The 20,854-nt window shown below is 39.3% G+C and overlaps 1 protein-coding gene across 1 annotated transcript in view; it reads right to left on the bottom strand.

Moving 5' to 3' along the window:
* Positions 1–20,854, bottom strand: part of TPPP (tubulin polymerization promoting protein) — a 72,712-nt gene that overhangs the window by 38,018 nt on the left and 13,840 nt on the right. The window lies entirely within an intron of this gene.

Below are 20,854 nucleotides of genomic sequence, written 5' to 3'. Positions count from 1 at the left end.
CTCAGAATCAGGTTTCTGCAGATATGCTGGTTTCTTCTCCAGAGGGCTCAATTTATTTGCCATTCTCTTTGGTTCTTGCCATCTTAAGCATATGTACCAGGCTGGACATGCACACACACAGATCATAGGGGAACAAAGCAGAAACTGTTAATCACAGTGTAACAACCTAATACAGCTCACAGCTGCCAGGGACACTGCTGAGCACATTCAAAATATGAAAATCCAAGAGGATGATGTCATAGTGCTCATGAAGTCAGTCTCCTAACAATAAATGAAAGCACTTAAGGATAGCTAAAGATTTATTACCAGTTCTCAATAGCTAATCATTTCATCTGTCAGTCTTCCCCAGGCTGTAATGAGCTTACTACACAAGCTAGTGGTAAGCAGCTATTTTCTTGTAATAACGCTTACCATTTTATCTTTCAGAAGGCTGAAGAAGCTGATACAGCTGCTACAGTTTCAAAAGCTCTTTCTGCTGTTGAAGTGCAGAGGCTTATGGCAAAGGTATTGCAGCCTAAAGGACAGGGCAAAGAACCAATATCACCTGTACTTTCTCTGCCAGTTAAAGCAGTGCACATGAACTCATTGCTTGGTAAGCCAGGGAAAAAGAAGTAGGAAACAGATAAGGCATCCTTCTAGAGCTCACCAGCAATCCCATATGAGCTGACACATCTCATTCATGTCCCAGAAAAAAAAAAACCAACCAAACAAACAAACCAACCACAAAACCCACAAAACCATCAGCTAGGTTTATTTTTATTCACTCTCCCCAGCAGCATGAAATATTTGGTGAAAAAGGAGACCAGTCTACATACAATGAAACAATATCCAACACAGTGTTGAAAGGAAGCCAGAATACAAGCCATGACCAAGGACAAGGCCAATGCTGCACGGACCTACACCCCCTAAGCAAAAGTAAATATACATTTGATCCAAAGCAGTTAATCCACAGAAAATATAAAAAAATTTTTCTAAGTATGAAAAGAAAAAGATTCTCTAGGACAACTTTCAGATTAGCTTTTTTTGGGACTTCTCTTAAAGTATTACCTGAATTTGTATAAACACATGACAATCAGAGATAGGAAAAGAGATGTAACCCAATGAACTTTTGTGTTAGCACCCAGTCCCCTCAGGCTTTTGACAGCCAGTAGCCTTTCTTACTACTTTTTCTCCACATGCAGTACCTACGTTTCAACTGTGTTGACATTCAGGGAGCAAATGTCTCTTTTGGTGAGACCAGTTAACCAAGAACAGGATGCGGCATTTGATAGAGGAAAGAGAACTGAAATCTCCGTGGTAGAAATCAAACAGTTACATAAGACATTGCTGTTTTTATTAATGAGGCTCAGAACAGAAAAGCTCAGTATCTCACTAAGGACTAGATATTGCATGATTGTATGATACAACATCTTACTTGGTTCAGACAAAATTCAAAATACAACTAGAAAAGGCCAAAGAACAATGGCATTATTAAATAGGGCTTGACATATTAGGATCTTAATTCACTAAGTCTCAAGATATTAGAGCTTAAATTATGCTTTCTTGAAAGTAAACCATTGCACAAGGAACAGAATAACAACGGAATCCAACTCATTAAATATGCAACAACAGTGACGATCCAAGCTTCTTTCTAGCAACTTATCATCCAAAAAAGTTTTTCTCCTCTCAGTTTTTCCATAAGATTATATTTTTAAAAATCCCAAACTTTTACATGCTGCTAACTTTCCTGGAATTTCCTTCTTCTTTTCTTCCTATGATTTTGTGATGTTTCAGCAAAAAGCCTAGCTCCATGACTTTACAATGTCTAATGTTATGAGGGGTTTTTAATTCCCAGGCAGGATCTTTATAGCTACCAAAATGGCCACTTCACCTACGCTGAGCCAATCCACATCAGAATGGCATGAAAAGAACAATGCAAGATGATGGCAAGGCAAAGGGTGTGTGTTTCAGGGACATGTTTCTAATCACTATGGAGCTCAGCTAAAACTACAAGTGCAATCTGAATATCTTATTGCTTGTTCCTATAGGGAAAGATGTCTGGAACACACTGTTCCAGTGAGGTACCTAACAAAACTCCCATCCTAATTCAGTAGTTACACTGTTCAGTCAGTGACTTTTTTCTTTTTACTGAAGACAAGAAAAATAAAGGGAAAGGGATGGGAAAAGCAACTTTAATTCACATAGAGCATATTCCCTCTATTATTCAGGCGCTGCAGCTCTTTGTTAATGACCATACTGCCAAGACACAGCAAGTTTACTCATATTTTGTGGCCAAGAAATTTAGAAAGCACTAGTACCTCATAGCAGAGGTACCCAGCTCCACTCCAGCTCCAGGACATTCCCCCCTACCCTCCAAGTAAATATTTCCAGTTACAGACTGGTTTGGTGTGGGATTTTTTGTTGTTGTTGTTGTTTGTTGTTTTTGGTGGTTTTTTTTTTTTTTTTGAGAACTTTATAATGCTATTTAATACTATAGAGTAGAAGTGTCTTTCATATTTATTTCTGAAACATAATATAAACATCAAGCAGCACAACTTGATGTATTTGGGGGACTGTGGTAGCAGCTCATTGCTTCCAAAAATGTTACTATGGATTAGATGAGACTGATGCTCTGGCTTTCGAGGTAGGACTTTCCTTTAGAATTTAATAACACAGAATTGAAAACCAACAGATTTTTATCAGACTGTCTGGATAAGAAAATAACATTGTCAGAGGGTTTTACAAGAGCAACATCCCAGTTTTTTCAAAGGATTTCACAGGGTTGGGATTTTTTCCCATGTAAAATCACACATAAGCACGAAAGCAATTTCTGAACCCAGTGACAGCTAATGACAGTGAGCTTTCCTGAGAGGTAAGATTTATTCATGTAAGTAAAAAAGTGTGTGTATGTGGAAGGGGTTTTAGTGACCCTGAAGACAGGGAGAACACACAGATGTATGTATATCTACTAGCATTTTCTGCTGGCAATACGAGAAGGTGGCAGCATTAAAATAGACAGCTGGCGTTAACTGAGAGCACAAGCTCAGTCTATGGGAATCATTAACCATGGATGGCGATAAAAAGTGTGAAATCAAGAATGACTCACCAAGTGAAAGAAAAACTAACCTCAATGGCAGTCCATATCCAGAGGTCCCATGCAGAGAAACACATGAGACATCTGTTTGTCATAATCAACAGTCAAGGACTAAATCACAGCCTTCAAGGAAAGACACTCCAGACTGTAGGTACACACACAGCAGAAATATCACAATTTCTCTTTCAAGGAAAACAAGACATAGAACCTAAATAATGAAGAAACTTCCCATGCCTCCTCTTCTGGAAGACTGCCTTCCCACAGGAAAGGGAAAATCGGGTGGTCACAGGAAAGCTCTAAATATGCAGATGGTCTCCAACCTTCCCATTCTATATGTGTTCCTTGTTGTGAGATTTAAATCTGTGTTAAAACTCCGACATTCACAACAATGTCCAGCTCCCCATATCTCTCTTATCTTCATGTCTTCTGAAACAGCAGTTAGAGACTTAAAATTACAAATGCAATTGTCTCCATTGTCGGCAGTCATTCCCATTTTACAAAACAAAAAGCAAGACAGAAAAACAGGTAGACTGTGGCCAAAACAGTCTCTCGAACAGTTTACAATGGGAATAACAGAATATTTGAAGAGATATACATGTGGAGAACTGTACTATTTAAAAAAGGAAAACAGGAAACGTATAGTAGTTTGATGTGCAAAATATTCCTCCTAATCTTTGCCCACAAGTTAAAAAAAACCACACACAGAAAAAAAAATTGCACACATTTGAGATGTATAAAATTGACATTTCAACACTTCAAATCATGTTCTTGCTTTGGGTACAGCATTGTTCGATCAGCTACACGCTTGCAGAAACATCAAGTTACTTCAACCAGGAACAAAGCTAGTTAGCTCACTCAAAAACTGAACGCACAGAAGTAGTATTTTCCTATCATTTGGGAAAAAAATGGGCAGAGGAAAAAAAAGCAAAAAAAAACCCCAAAACAAACAAAAAACCCCAAAAACACCAGGAGAAGGGAAACAAAACAGGAAATCTACAAGTCCAAACTAATTCTTGCAGATATGAAAAATTAGGGAGTAAGCTGAAATTAAATAAACATTGTAAGAACTTTTTTAAAGTGTCCAGTCTTGCATTTTGTATATCGTCTTCCCATGACAAAACAAACCAAAAGCTGAAGGTGCTCCAGACACCAAATCCAAGTTTGCAGAAATATCTCTAAATTTGTTCTTGTTTTCATTTGGTAGACGTCATGCTTTCTAGTTCAGATTATATACAAGTCACCTAGAACTCTATGCATTTAAATGAAAGTTTTTAAGCAACAAAGAGTTTTAACTGGTGAACATGGTATTTTTGAAAACCACATATGCAAACTGTAGCTCAGAAATCATGGTGAAAATTAATTCTTTAAGGTGGCATGTTCAGATGAATGTCAGAAGACAAATTCTATGTCAAGAGCACAGTTTTGCTCAGTTCACTTTTCCAATAGCTTTGATATGACCTTACCACAGTGAATGAACAGGGGAACACCAAACTCATTGAATTCTTCTCATGACACATAAAAAAATGCTTTCAAATTAACATGAAACTGAAGCATGGTGAAAACCACTTCAACAAAAACAAGCAGGCCAACATTTTTCAGAGACCGGATGGTGCAATCAGGTGACAAGAAACCAAAAAACCTAGCAAACCAAAACCATGAATAATCATAATCCAAGGCTACTTCCATTCAGACCAAAGAATAAGTGTAAGACAATTTTCATGTCAATGGGATTCATATTTAAGCACAGTGCTTTAATTTTTTTATATGGACATAAAAAAGCTAATTTGGCTTTGAGTGGTCTGACTTTATACATATCCTACATTCTTGGAAAAAGCTCTGTTGCAACATTTCCATAAAAGCAATGGTGTACATATCTAAGTTACTTCTATCTGCTCACTCAAACATCAATGACATTTCCAGAAAAATCTTACTGTTCTTTTTCAGAACAGGCACTGAAATAACTTCCATGAGAGCATACGGAGTGATGAGCACTTTCTAACTGCTGGAAAATGCAAGAATTTTCATGTAGAAGCTGAAAAGGCTCATATCCTGCTAACACTTGTAGCTGGTCTCAAAACATTATTGCTCATGTATGCCATAAAGATATAAATAAATTGAGAAGTAAATACGTGCTTTTCCATTATCCATGCCTTCTAGTCAAGTACCAGTTCTGGGCTGTTTCCGTCCTTTCTCTTTCCTACAGAAAGACAATTAGGGCTAGGGTTAGCTGTTGATGCAGGTGGGAAGTCTTCAGGCTAAATTATACAGCAGCAAAAGCTATATAACACTTGCATATGAGAAAGGTGGTGACTCATTTCTTCTACAGATCCACAAACCTAAAGACAATTCCATAAGTATGCTATTGCCAATGCAGAGAATATTCTTTAATCAGTTCCTCTGCTATGCCTCTGTGACTTCTCCTTACCACATCTGGTGGAGATATGTACCTTTGCACAGCTTCGGGAAAAAAAAAACTAATGCATCTGCCTATTTAATTTGTGTACCTCAAGAGCCATCTCCACACACCTCCCATCCAAGGAACAAGGAACATCTGCAGGAAGCACAATATGCCACGCAAGCAATAAATGCAGGCCCCTGCGCTCCAAGACCTAAACAATTTAATGTGAGCAAAGCAGAGATTGAAGATAAAAAAAATAGAGGGTTTGCAAACCACAGTCTTCTATCAATTTCCTGGTAAAAATCCTAAGCTAAAGTTAAAAATCCTAAGATAACTCTACCAGAGAAAGTCTGCCAAACAAGTAATTACAATAATGCTACATCCAGCTTCAGAAGTAAGCCATTTGATTCTGAGGCAGTCCTCCTCAGGGTGAGAGAGATTGATCCCCCCTCTGTGTCCAAAGAGGGAAACATGTTTTACTAATGGAAGTCTCAGTTGTACCACAGAATCTGCAGAACAGTCCATGCCAATGTTGTCTTGGCACTTCATGAAAGCTATAAACAGACAGTGACCAAATTCTCTATTGGAATCTATCTCCTCCCCTGGATTAAAGGTCTGTTTATCAGTCTTTACAGTGCTGACTCATGTGCATCTGAAACCAATCCAAAAGAAATGCAGAAAATTATGACAGTTAACAGCAATACAGATGTTCTTTCATTTATATCACAATTCTCTCAATTCAAAGCACTAGCTGTATTTAAAGAAATCCAGAAGTTTCCAATAAATGGAGGTTTACCCATACAGTTTTCTATCTTGCAGACATCATCATCACAAACCAAAATTACAAGGAACAATTGGGAAGCCTCCAAGAAGTTGGAATGAATTGTGAAAGCAGAGAGGAGACTATGAAAGAACAAGTGTACATTCTTTTGGAAATCAGTGACTTATTTAGATCAACAGCTACTGAAGGAAGGTATCAAGCCAGTGCTGGGAAAGATTCCAATGATTTTGGAGATGTCTAACATAACTTCAGTGACTGAACTAAGGAAGCAGCTACAGTTACTGAACTATTAGGGGAAATTTCTGCCAAATTTAGCCTGTCTCTTACATCTGCTGCAAAATCTATCAGGGCACAGGATGCCTCTGCATGCCAGGATGAAACTGAAGCTGTCCTTAGATGAGTCCAGTTGAACAATGTTGTGGTGATCAGATACCAATGAATAGTTAATAGTATTTAATACGCTCAAAATACCTTAGAATCTTTTCCTTCAAAAAAAAAAAAAAAAGCCCACACAACATTACAAGCCATACCAAATATCAGAAGCCTTCTTGAAGAGAAATAGAAACTCCCTTTAGATGCATTTGTTTTTTTTTTTCTCTGTCAGGTCACCACTCTCCAGTTTTTGAATACACGCTGCTAAATATGTGTTGCCTTCTTGACTTCTGCTTTGTATAAAGGGTATTTTCTGTTTTATTTCCAAAGAGAAATTATTACGTTCTTACATTAGCAATATCTAGCAGCTTAGTTATTTAGATTCAGAAAATAAGGCTTCACATCTTTTTTCCCTGAATCTATATTCTTAAGCTGACATTTTCTTCAAAGCCACTGTTTTTACTAGCTGAAGCAAGAAAGTCAAGTATTGCTCCAAACTGTCATTTGCTAACAATATGGTGTTTTGGTGCAAGAAGGATACTCAATGCAGTCATATTCATTCCCACAATGTTTGGTACAGGAGGGTAAGTCTTCTAAATTTTTGCCAGTTAATGGTGCAATTAGTATTAGAATTCTGTGCTCTTATTCCAGTGCATATGTCAGAAGACTGCCTTACCTACCAGATTCTTATATAACCATTTATATGTGATATAAAGTCTTCGGAATTAGGACCACCGATGAAATTCCATGGGAGCTAATTCAACATCTGACGTCTCATACTCCACTAGCACTGCCTGTAGGGTAGGCTGCTGTTCATAAGCAAGTCAAGTATATCCTCATAGCCTATAAAGCAAAACTGCAAACTGACTCTTGCAGAAAAACAGGATGACATAAAACCAACAGATTAAGACAATGGCATGTATATGCACACCGTTAAGCTCTATGTGCTGCACAGCATATACCAGCCTGTGCAGGACTGTGGAAAGCCCCCTATAACAAGCAACGGACAAACATCTTTGCAGGGTTACATGCTGGTCATTTTTAATCACAAAACCTTTATATTTGGTATCTTTATACAAGTAGTTAATTTAAAACTAGCATAAGTACTTGATGCATGTATTTATAGTTAACTTCTAACAGTAAGGACAGCAAAACCAAGGGGAGTCCAACAGAAACTGGCTCAGGCCAGTGCTCTGCTTCAATTACTAAACAAAGTCTGATAGGGTAGAACATAACCAAAGCAAGTTTTATGCACTGCTAAACACCTTATCCTACACCTACATAGGTCAAAGCAGCCCTGTAAGACCACAGCTACAAAACCTAAAATGTCTTTGTTCCCTTCTACCCTGCAGCAGAGGTAGGGTGTCCACCCCTTTAGAGGCATCAGAAGTCAAATCCTCACTCTTCAAAGCCCAAAAAGCCTCACAGGTTTTCAAATGGAGCTCACTGAAGATGACAAGCACAAATGTTGGCCAGAATTCTTCTGAGTACATGCAAATCAGGCACACTTTATGTGCCTCATTTTCTTAAATAGCATAGGACAATTAACAATGCTGTTGAGGGGTTAGTCAATACTACAACTCCTTTAAAAGTCATCACGTATGTTGGAGAAGCTGTGCTGCTCAGCAAATTACTTCTTCCAAGATTAAGAGATTATACCTGCAGCAAACACATACAGGAATCTAATTAACACTTGGCATAAGTTATTTGGATACCTGTCTCCAGAAAGTACATCTTGCCACCTTATTTATCTCAAGGCTTTGACAAATGGAGTTGAAACACTTCCAAAAAATGCAAATGTCACAGTAGATAACATCAAGTCAGTGACCCCAACATTGAATAAACCCAGTTCTCTGTGGGTAGCCCTTAAATCTGATAGCTCTTATGTACCTTGACAGTCACCTGAGGTAAACAGTAACTTTACAGCCCATCTGGACTGTGACTTTCACAGATTAGTACTTAGAAGGTGTAGAACTAGAACTTGAGGAAGCCAATGACTGGGTGATGCACTTTAGCATCTAAAAGGGGAATAAAAGGAACAATCTCCCAAGCATGGATGAGACACTATGTTGTTGGTCACAGAACACAGGACTAAATCAGAAGGGTAATTATTAAAATCAGACAAACTGTTCTAAATGGCCAATGTTGATTGAAGTCAGCTGGATTTGCAGGTCAGACTCAAAAACAGACTGTTAAATCAGGAAACAAAGTTCATCTTATCAGCACAGCAGGAGGAAAACCAAACAGCTTCTTTAACTGATTGTTCAGTATCCCTCTATAGCTTTCTTCATCTGGCTAGAGGAGAACCAATAGGCCACAGTCTGTTGTCTTGACAAAAAAGATCAAGCTAGTTCTGTGGATTTTAGTTCAACAGCTTTCCCAGCTATGCCACCCACTTCAGCATAATATAAAGTGCTCCCATGACTCTTCTCTGACATGAAGTGATGAAAGAAAAGCAACCTATCTGGAAGAGGAAACCACAGTCCCAGCTTTTCTGTAAAAGTAAGGAAATAATTTCTATTTATTTTTACTATAAAAGCTTAGAAAACCAATCATGCTATTTATGCTATCTCAATAAAAGATGAGCTGCTGGAAATGTATTGGTCCTCTCAAGGAATTACTAAACTTCTTCACTGTTCATTTTAAACCAGTACCACGACTTACTGGGAGCAAAGAATGTTTAATCAGATTATAGTCATTACTCCCAAATTTGCATTCATGCCATTCATTGCATTCATGCATTAGCATAAAAAAAAAAGTCATAAACTCAAATCACAGACAGTTTACCACCATTTTCATCTGACACCTATTTCCAATACAACGCTTAAAAAGTATCAAAGTTTTTTACTTTTGGATATATACAAGAATATCACCTCACAGAGTGACTATCAGCTAGCACATGGGGTATACAATTTTCTTTTATCATAGCTACCTTTCAGCACCTTCTTCTATTGTTTTCTTGTATGTGAAACCTCTCTCAACTTACAAAGCACTTTTTTTTAATCTAAAAGTAAGACCCTATAAATGCCAAATTACTCCCTTTTCTTCCTTTGTCTATCTATAGGCTCTTGGGAGAACTCCAACTCACCTGCTCATTTCTATTGCTAAAAAAAAACCCAAACCAAAACCAACCAAAAAAACCCCAAACCACACACTTAAAACCTTCCTAGGCACCCTCTTATAGAACTGTAAACACTAATCAATGCGTACTGCCTGCAAACCTGCAAAACCTTCCCTGACACCATGCCAAATGAGAGTAGTATGACACATGCTATTTTATCCATAACAGCACAATGATCTCCACTTGGACTACAAGTGCCCCAGGCATCTGTTTCCATACAGCATCCATTACAGAAAAAAAAAGTAAATAGCTTAAATTTGGAAAAAAGGTTGCTACCTGTTTCAAATTGAGACACAGGAAGACTGAGCATAAGGAGTATCAAAATAGGGTTCATCATGCTCTAGTGCCACAAACTACCTTGGCATGCAGCAGAAGTAGCTGCTATACAAGGGAAGCGATTGGACAGGATGGTAAACAGTACAGTCACCATTTTTCATCTATCCTATACCACAGAGCCTCATTCTTGCAGAAGTGAACACACAACACCTTTTTGTGAAATACAGACTGCACATGATGATGAGTAAGAGCTGCCTACCCTCTCTCCTCTATGATCCTCTCATCAGTAGCCTCTTGTATTACTCCCACACTGCTCTGGGTCAGAGATAAACTCACCATTCTCAGCACTGGCAGTTGCACTCAGAAGCTTAACAAACACCACACCAGAGTAACAAACACCTCGAGTTTCACGAAGCACATAAATCCATGGTTAATTGGTACTGCTCTGGGAATTATATTGAGTATATGTGGAGATCTTGTCTGAGTTAGATGCCAAAAAATAAGCACAGACCTATCTTGCTTTTCAGTTGTGGTGTAATGAACTACTATCATGTTACAGTATCACTGTATATCTGTTAGCTGAAAAAAAAACAAAACCAACTTACCCTTTTACACACTTTCATAATGTTATAAAAGCTATCAGTTGCATCTTTTACATAGCACCAAAAATACAGCCACTGACAGCAAAACAACTGCTCATCTCATTAGCTTATTTCTTTTTTTAAACAATATTTGCAACTGAAGGGCATAGAATAAAGACCCAAGACATCTGGGCAATGAAGCAAGTGCTGTCCTGTGTCATGAGAGTCACAGCCTGGTGCCAAAGATCACCACTGTTCTGCAGCTGCTGGTGCCCATGATCACAAATGGCACTAAGTGGTACAATGCTCTGCTGTATCAGCAGGGACAGAGATATGAACAGGTCTACAGCACTAACTCCTTCTCACCAGCTGATGGTGGCTTATCCTTTTCTTTAGTCTTGTACTTCTATGCCTGCTGAAGTAAACATAGCACTCCAGAAACCGTTTTGCTTTTCTAAGCATCCTATGAAGCTTGTGCCACAATCACAAAAATAGGGTAACAGTGTAAGACTAAAAGATTCCCCGCACTTTCAGGACTCTTCCTTCCAGAACAAAGCTGAGGCAAAGATAGAAGACAATTCAGTGCTGCTAAGGTCGTGTGCTTCATTTTCTGTCAGCACTCATTACCATCCTTTTTAGAAAGCACGCAGTTTAACACACCAAGCTGATGCCAAGAAAGCTGGAGCATTCACCTGGCACAATGCAACAGGCTGGACAACCAGGTCAGTGCTGCTTCCACTTCAGCAGCTAGCACAGTCCGAGGCAAGCTCTTGTTTGCTGTGCGTCGGGCGGCTTGGAACGCAGCATGGCACCATTCCCAAAAAGGATCTCCAGAACCAATTACTGGGAAGTAAATGCAGCAAGAAAAGCTACTGGACTTCAGGAACAGCATACATTCAAAACAGACATGAAGGGCAATGGTTTTCCAAATGAACTCCTGTCGCCACAGAAACAACTCGCCTGAAGATATTTTCCACCGTTGCCAACACAGAGAAAGATTCAGGTTTGATGTAAAGCTGTTCCACAGCTTAAGCAGAACCTTACTGGCTGGATGGAAAACGCTGCAGTAAGGTTCTTCTGGAGTTTTGTGCCTGAATTACAGATGTCCAGGTACTACAGAAACATTCCCTGCCTGCCTTAGGTAATTGGTCTTTTTAGTAACCAGTGGCTCAAAGTATTGGAGGCAAACATCCCCACCTTTCTTCTTTTTCCTTTTTTTTAAACTATCATATTTTCCCAACTCACATGCGAAATTAAATCAACGATATCAGTCCTCTGATGGGAGAGCTGCAAAATTTGGTCCCGGCTATTCAGGCTGCAATGCTGCTTTTCAAAATGACCAGTTACTCAGTAACAGTGCTACTGTGTAGAAAAGCAGCAGCGTGCTGAGAGTGCTTGCACTGCCAAAAATGCCAGCAACGGGCAGTAGATGAAGTGCTAATGTTACTCCTTACCAGAAGGACATACATGGTAGCCATGGTCTTCCTGGCTACACTCTGTCAACTGCAATCATCCTTCCTCAGTTCCTCACTGACACCAATTGCCTTTCTGTATTTGCTCCTTCAACCATAAAACTTCAGGCTCTCATAGCATTTCCTCCTAGAAAACGTTGCCATAGAGATCTGTTTGTGTAACTAACATGTTCCGGGAGCCTTCAGAACCAGCACCAACGCAAGCAATCTTAACAAGGTTTTAAAAATCATTTCTTTGCTGGTAACATCCAGAACCTCTGTGAAGAATGAGAACCTTAAACTGAATATCAAATGGGGGAAAAAAAAATATTCTCAAAGGGAAAGTTTTACCTTTTGGGGGGATTATACCAGGACTCCATACCAAAAAACTTTGGGTTTATTTTGTTTTAAATACATGGGAATACATGCAAATGCATTTAAAACACTGTGGAATGGTCAGGAACAGAAATCAAGCTTCGAAGAAAAATTTGCATTTCCTTCACGTTTCTTCAGTTGAGTGCGCACACAGACACACAAAAGAAAACGATAAGGAACTCCACCTCCATAAAGCCAGAAAGTAGTAGGTAACACCATTTTAATTAATCAGGGCGATGACTTCCAAAGGAGTGCTTTCCACTAACACTACTTGGGTGCTTTAACACTGCAGCCCTAACTCTGTGTATAGCACCTAAAACTCCTCACCAACTAGTAGTCCAGCTAGAGCTAGGCCAAAAGACATTAAGAAGGTGCCTTGTATGTGACATCACTTCCAGGAACAATTTCAAATTGATAAATCAAACCTGCCTGGCCCAGATCTAACTTCATCAAGATAAGACCATGGAGTGCCCAGCCTTAAGGGGCAGAGCAGGTTGTTGCAAATTAGCATTTACAAGTGACCCTTTCTTTTCCTCCTCTGTAATATTAGCCCCAGACTCCAGCTCCCAAGCATTTCAAGACTCCAAGCAACTACAAATCATTCCATCTAGCAGCCTGATTAACACGGCCTTCCACAAAGCTGAAAACAATGTGCCGACACTTCTCTGAGGAAGAGTTTCATGTTCCTATTGGTGGTGAAGACACTACAGAAGCACAGCTTTCCATAAGCTGGGCCGTGGGCGAGTCCTTCTTCAACTTATGGTTACAAGCAGTCTTGAGAGAGATCTGTTCTGATTCACTTGTAAAATGCTCCTCTTAAACCTCTAGATAATGGGATGCACACAAGCAGTCTTGAGAGAGATCTGTTCTGATTCACTTGTAAAATGCTCCTCTTAAATCTCTAGATAATGGGACGCACACAAGAGCTGGGCTTTCCCAAGTCAACCCATTGGGTTTTAAAAAAAAAACCAACAGACAAAACAGAACAAAAAGAAGTCAAAGGAAGATGAAAAACCACATCAAATGCAGCATGCTTCCGTTTACCAGCATCACATCTTAAGTGGGCCACACCTGAATTCTTTTAGTAGCTTTATATACATAGGCAGACTAAATATAGCATAATTACAACATTTACGGTATATTAATCATCTTTACGAGATGGATGATGTCTAACTCATGTCCTTAGTTTAGAAGTCAAACAATGTACATACATATAAACATGCTTTGTTGCTATAAAATGCCTGCTCTAACTTCAGCACAGCAAGTTCAGTTCTACTGTCTATACAGGAACGCCGAGAACCATATATAGTTTTTTTCCTGTCACAGTCATTAAATACCATAGCCACCCCCCTGACCATCTTGGTGGCCCTGCATGGGCTCGCTCCAGTGCATCCAGCTCTCTCTTGCACAGGGCAGCCCCAGACTGGGCACAGCACTCCAGATACAGACTCACTAGCGCCACACAGAAAGGCAGGATCACTTCCCCAGACCTGCTGGCTACACATTTACTCATGCAGCCCCGGATACAGCTACGCTTTCCTGATGCCACAACTCACTCACTGCAAGGACTGCTGCCGACTCACGTTCAACCACTTGTCCATCATGACCTCCAGAGCTGCTTCCTAGACTGTCGGCCCACTTTACAGCCCATCCCTCACCAATTTGGTGATGATGCGACTGGGGCTGAGGCCTTGCCATAATCAAGGTATACTACACCCCTTTGCCCACAGTGCCAGTTGTTTCACCATAGAAAGCAATGAGGTCAGGCAGGCACGGTTTGTCCTTGGCAAATCCATGCTGGCTGCTCCAGATCACCTCCTTGTCCTTTGTGAGTTGAGAAAGGGCTTCCAACAGGATTTGTGGCACAACCTCTACAGGGACTGAGGTTATGCTGACTGGCCTGTAGTTACTTGGATCCTCCTTCCTACCCTTCTTGAGGCTGTGTGTGATGTTTGCCTTTGCCAGTCACTGGGAACCTCCCCCAGCTGCCATGGCCTTTTGAAGATGATAGGGAGCAGCTCTGCAATGACATTGCCCAGCAACTTCAGCACCCTTGGATGCCTCCTACCTGGTCCCATGGACTCGTGGACATCTAACTGGCTCAAGGGATTCTTAACTCTGTCTTCCTTTACTGTGGGTACTGCTTCACGCCCACAGACTCTGCTAGCAGGCTCAGGAATCTGGGAACCCTGACAGCAAGCCCTACCAGTTGAAAAGGGAGGCAAAAAAAGAAGGCATGGAGTATCTCTGCCTTTTCCATGTCCCCTGCCACTAGCTCCCCTGCCCACCGTGCAATCGGCCCACGCTTTTGCAACCAGTGTACTTACAGAAGCCTCTCATGTTGTCCGTTACCTCCCTCGCTAGCCTCAATTCCAGCTGAACTTTGCCCTTCCTCACTCTGCTCCTTCATGCATGGGCTATATTCCACCTCCTGTGCACTTCCTTCTCATGTTTGAGCTCATCAGAAGCTCCAAGTTCACCCATGCTGGACTGCTGCCATGCTTGCTCGACTTCCTGCACATGGGAGTGAACCGTTCTTGTGCTCTGAGGAAGCTGTCTTGAAGATCAACCAGCTGTCCTGGGCCCCTCTGCCCTCCAGGGCAGATTCCTGTGGGAAACCAAACAGGCCAAGATCTGCCTTTCTGAAGTCCAGGTTTGTAATTCTGTTGTTCATCTTATTCACTCCTCTCAGGATCCTAAACTTTACAGTCACCTGGTTGCTGCAGCCAAGGCTGCCTCATGGTTTATATCTTAATCATCATCTACTTCAATCCATGGAAAACGAGTGACAAAGTCTACAATGATGTTTAACAGTCTAGAAAACGTGTGCTTGCTAATCAATAAAATGAGATACTTTTGTAACTAACAGAGATTTCACACAGCTGCTTTTATAAATGAAAAACAGGCAATTTTAAATGTTGGTGCAATATGATAAAATTAGGCTCACTTGCAATAAAAAAAAAATAAACACCAAACCCCACGCAAGAAAAAAATCCCTCTAAAAACCCACAAGACAAAATCTCATACCAGAGCCCTACTTCTGCTGTAAATGAGAAGTCCTTGTAGTCTAAAGCGGCATATGCCACAAAGTGTAGCAAATACAAAGCAAGCTGCTCTATATTATCGTGTATGATACTCTGCAGCATTCTGTATCAGCTGGGAAATTAATCACCCACCACTCTACCTGTAGGTTTTCCTGTGATGTCTACTCACACAAAAGGTGTACATCTTTAAGGGTACAGAACCATTTTACGTGCATGAAACAAGCCTGCATAACAGCAAGTGCATCTAAATCCATCTTTCTTCTCATAAGTGTTCACTGTTTTACTTTTAGATTTGTGCCTCTTGGCAAAAGGGGGAGAAGACTTGCTTTGGGTTTTTTTAAGTAAAAAGCCTTTCAAAGATAAAGTGCAAAGGACAACATTACATTTGGCTTCTTGGACAAGAAAGGAAATTGGATCTTAATTTCAATTAAAGTATAGATGATGTGGTAAAGAACACTTTCTGTTCTAGGTTACCTACATTTCTATCTCTAACTGCACCACCTCACAATTTGCCTGGGAGAGATTTATTATCACAGCTTATGCTCTGCTTACCATTCTATATCCACTTAAAACTTATTTCCTGATGCAGACATATTAAAATAGACAAGTTAACTGTTATGCCTGCTTCATGCATAAAGTTAGATTACACAAATCAGATTCTATGTCACTGTTAAAAGAATCTCTCCGGTAGGGAAGTAAACCACAACTTATAACTAGTATATGCTTCATTTAAATATAAAGACCACTTCATACCTAATTACGTATTTTAAAAAATTGAAGAGAGGCTTCAGTGAAATCTCTGTTAAATACAAACTACTTCAGAGAAACCTCTTGGAGAGATATTTGTTTTGAATGAGTGCAGGTGTCAAAGTACTACTCCTTTCAAATACATTAAATAGCAAGAAGTATAATGGTTCGATACAAAGAAAAGATGGCAATTATAGTTGACAAGTGGGGAAGCATGTACTCATTCTTGCCAAGAGTTATCTTGCCAGCTGCTTAGAGCAAACAATATCCATTTTAATTCTTCCACGGTCTTGCAGCAATGGTGAACTACTCCTGAATTAAGACCCAGCTGGTCCCAGGTGGAAGTACTCCTGTAGGGACCTGACTGATCCAGACTGTGGGAACTAGGCTAAACGGCTGACTGTGCAAGATGTACTAAGGATAGAGTATGGGTGGGACTGCTCAAGTCAGGGCACAATGAAGTGTGTTGTGAAGATTCTCCATGGGAACAAAACCTTCCTTTCTCAAAAGGATGGAGGAGAGTTTTCTGGCCTTTAGAACACATGGCTTCCTCAGCAACAAGAAAACATGTCAAAGCAACATAAGAAACTATTAATGGAATTTGAGATGACAATTATGGTTTCACTTGATCTTTTACCAAAAATATTTTAGAGGGTGGGGAGTAAGGTATATTTACAAAGCTTCTGTAGATTAACTAGTCTTCAATAACAATCCAGTATAGAACCACAAAAATTTGTTTAAAATTTAACACATAGTAACATCAAAACAAACAAATGTTTCCATGGAGACAACTACCTAAATAAATGCTCACAATGGATCCAAGGCATGACGTCACCCAGGCATGCCTGCAACCATAGTAACATGCCAGTGTAAACAGAAATATTTTTATTTTTCTATTTAATAATGTCATATAATTAGCAGTTTTATGGCAGTGCTTAAACCATATTCTTGCAGTGCTGAGTGGTAACATTCCGAAAATAAGAGCAGAGGTATTTATATCAGGGCTATTACTATTACCATATTAACTACATACAACAAGTGGAGAATGTGTATGGCATAGCTAACATATCAAGTTTCCCAGAGCAGTTGTTGACCCCAATAAACAAAGAAATATAAGTTCCTAAGGCAACATGCCAGAATGCTGGTCAGAGATCAGTAACATCTATTCTTCTTGGGTATTCTGCTCCCCTTAATACAAAAACCCTGAAGTTCTGAGACTGTTGTGTCTCACTATCTTGCTGGATTAAGAAGAATGCAGCCACATGTTGCTTTTCATACCAAACGGAGAACATTTCTGTGCCATTCTCCTGTGTCACCAATGAGCTTGCTTTCTCCAAGGCAACAAGATTCACTAAACCCATATTTGCACTCTGCAAGCACAATACAAGACACAGCCTACAAACATTTGCAACTCTGGAAGACTAACATAAAAGAAATAGTCAGTTAACGAGGAGAATTTCCAAGAAGGCAGGCAATTGTTTCAGCTGTTAAAAAGATACCCATGGAATTCCCATTCTCATGAAAACCAACCATTTTCCAATGCTCTCGCATGTCTGCAAGTCATATGTCTCTAAATTCAGTAGACCCAGGTTGCATTATCACTCTTAATTTGCAAAATATAAAAGAAAGATGTCTATATAAGGTTCAGATAGTACATGAAAAATGAATGCTTGGAATGATCTAATATTACTAAGGAATTTACACTAAACCCCTACATTTTAGCAGAAGCCTGAACTACAGGGAAATTGATGTTATAACCATTACAGAAATGGTAAAATACTATTTTTGATCCTGTCATGAAAATTTCACTACAGTACTTTATAAAAACTTTCCTTCTCATAGAATATGATTGTGATTTATCCTTGTCTTCAAGTATGGCAGTGAATTTAGGGACCAGTTAAAAAAAATTACTTCCTACAAAGTATTTTCAGGCTTTTTTTCTTTAAACAATGATATGAGCAGGTTTTTCAGAGAAGGGGTTGCTTCATTTTGCCCTTTAAAGAGATAAAACTATCTTGATACCAATTATCAAGAGAGATTTTTATGTAGCTTTAAGCACAGAGCTAGCTTCGAAATGAAGATTTACCCTACTACTATAGTGTTACTGTTGTATGCAGTCCAATGAACATATGAAGAAAAGAGTCCAACATCTCAAGTGTTGACTGTGAAACTATAAAATACAGTAAGGAAAGCTTACTACATAATTGCATTTACAGTTATGTACACTTTTGTTGGGGTTGCTGCATTTTAAACAGATTTCATAAGATATTGTAAAATTTTGTAATTCACTCTTCACAATTCCTTCCATTTCTTTTGCTTTTCCAGGTGCTACATGCATAGAAAGATAACGATATTGTATGAGATGTCTTTACTGCATGTTTTTTACAACCTTAAAAAAATCCTTTTCTACTTATTACAGAAATGGCAGTCTAGCCCAACTGTATTAATGCAATCCAAATATTTGGCATAAATGTAGGTGGTTTTCCTCTGATCTCTAGGAATGAAACTTAAAAATATTCATACACGTGGCTACTCTCACATGTGGGCTTTGGCTTTTCATTTCAATTCCATTGCAAAATTAATTGCTGCTTAATTTCTTATATTTTCTGCACTGACATTAGAAAGCTTTTAAAATAGAAAAGCAAAAAAAACCCAGAAAGATACACCTATTATATCAATTTTTAACACAAAACAACTTATATCGGAAGGATTTGTGAGACCCTTAAGAACCTACAAACTACTGTTAAACAAAAATATTTGGGGAGGGCGGGGGGGCGGGGAGAAGGGCAGAGATCACCCAGTTTACATCTTCCCTTACTAAACAATGCAATTCTAGCAGTTCTTCTTTCATGTCTACTACTCAGCATTCTTTGCATTAGAACATTCATTCTTCTTATCCCGAAGTACATACAAATGTTGTGCTTACATGAAGGTTTTCAGCGGACCTTTTATGCACAATAGACAAATTACACTTCAGTCTGACCTGACATCCTCATGCAGAAGGAAAACAGTGTTCTATGCTTATTTTCTTATTTGTAACAAAGGTTCATCAGAATTTCCTCAACCTTTATAGCAACCTAAACTTAACCTTAAATGAACTAACCTCTGAAAGGCAGACACATAGCCCCAGCTTTGAAGTATCACAGACTACTCAAAGCTTCCAGAAGTTTTGTTCACTTGGTTTGGTGGAGGTTGGAAGGGAGCTGTTGAGTCTACAAAAATGTTCATTACTTCTCAGAATTGAACTGATAAAATCTCTCCTGCAGTAGAGAAAGTTACCAATGAGAAAATAAAACACTATCTTTCAGTAGCTCTTAGGTAAACAGATCTGTTACTAATTTCCCTGTTGCTTTACCCTGACTATCAGCAACGCATACTTCCTACCTATTTTTCCAGTATCTGTAGCAGAACAATAAAAGAAGCCTGGGAAAGTCAGCAAGATGACAAACATGGGCTTTATACATAGACGTAGAAATTGATAAATCCAAAGAACAGTTCTATTAGATTATTTTCTAGTGTTTGAACAACATGTGCCATTGTCATAAACCAAGTATAGCTGGCTAGAAGACAAACCCTGCTGAACATGGTGGCTTCCTAGTAATAGACCCAACAGAAAACCTGCTTGGAATGTCTACCACAATGCTAGATGGTAACTGTAGTTATGACAAACACCTCTTCTTATCTTTGGGTGTGCTCCCTGGCCAGACTACAACTGCCAAGATCTACCAGCCCCACCTCACTGAGCCACTATGGCTGACCATAAGAATCCCAGGCCAAAGTCCATTTTGTGAGACACAGTCTAGCAGAAGAACCTAAAAACAACAGTGAAGTACAGAGCCTTCTGATGCCCATAAGCATAACTCCTACTGAGGCATGGAAGCAGTACTCTGCACTTTCTGGAGAGTTGGAGATTCTTTTGTAGGTTTTAATGTTTTTCATTAAGCACAGATAGGGAAAAACAGGTTGTCAAAAACCTTAGTGCTCTGCTGGGAAAAAGTTGCTTGTAAAATGGAACTGAGTAAGAGTTTATTTTGTGAGTACACCTGTTTTGATGTATCACCAAATCTATCATTATCCTTTAGTTTAGGGTTAAACGTGAAGCAAAAGAGAAAGCAAGAAAAAGCAGTTGGCTGAACAATCTTGAGAAACCCTGTATTCTCAGTCTATGCGTAAGCCTATATTACAGCATATTACTACCACTTGAGTAACTACAGCCATTAAATCTTCCCGTGTTAAAACTTAAAACACTATGTGTGAAATAAATGTCATCTAGACTGAAAAGAATTGCTGACATATGTTCTGCTGTTAGAATAATGGCTTTTAGTACATATCCCACCATAGCTTCAGCCCTCTGAGGCTGAGCTTTGGCAAGATGTAAAACTACATCCTGACTTTATTCAGATATGCTTCCGGAAACATTCACATCAGTTATTGCAGTCAAAAACCATATGTTTCTCAGAACAGCCTGCATTTGTCCTGATTACATCATACCACTTTGTACAGCATAACACCTGTGACACTGAAGTCAGTTTAAGATAGCAGGACAGAAGCTGAAAGCTGTATCTTCACACAAAGCAATGCAGTTTCATTAAGGAACAAGAAAGAGACCAATTGTGACAAAGACATACAGTGCCT

Source organism: Phalacrocorax carbo, chromosome 2 (genome assembly GCF_963921805.1).
Source record: "Phalacrocorax carbo chromosome 2, bPhaCar2.1, whole genome shotgun sequence".
NCBI lineage: Eukaryota > Metazoa > Chordata > Aves > Suliformes > Phalacrocoracidae > Phalacrocorax > Phalacrocorax carbo.
Note: the sequence above shows the minus strand (reverse complement) of the source record. Positions and strands in the feature narration are given on the sequence as shown.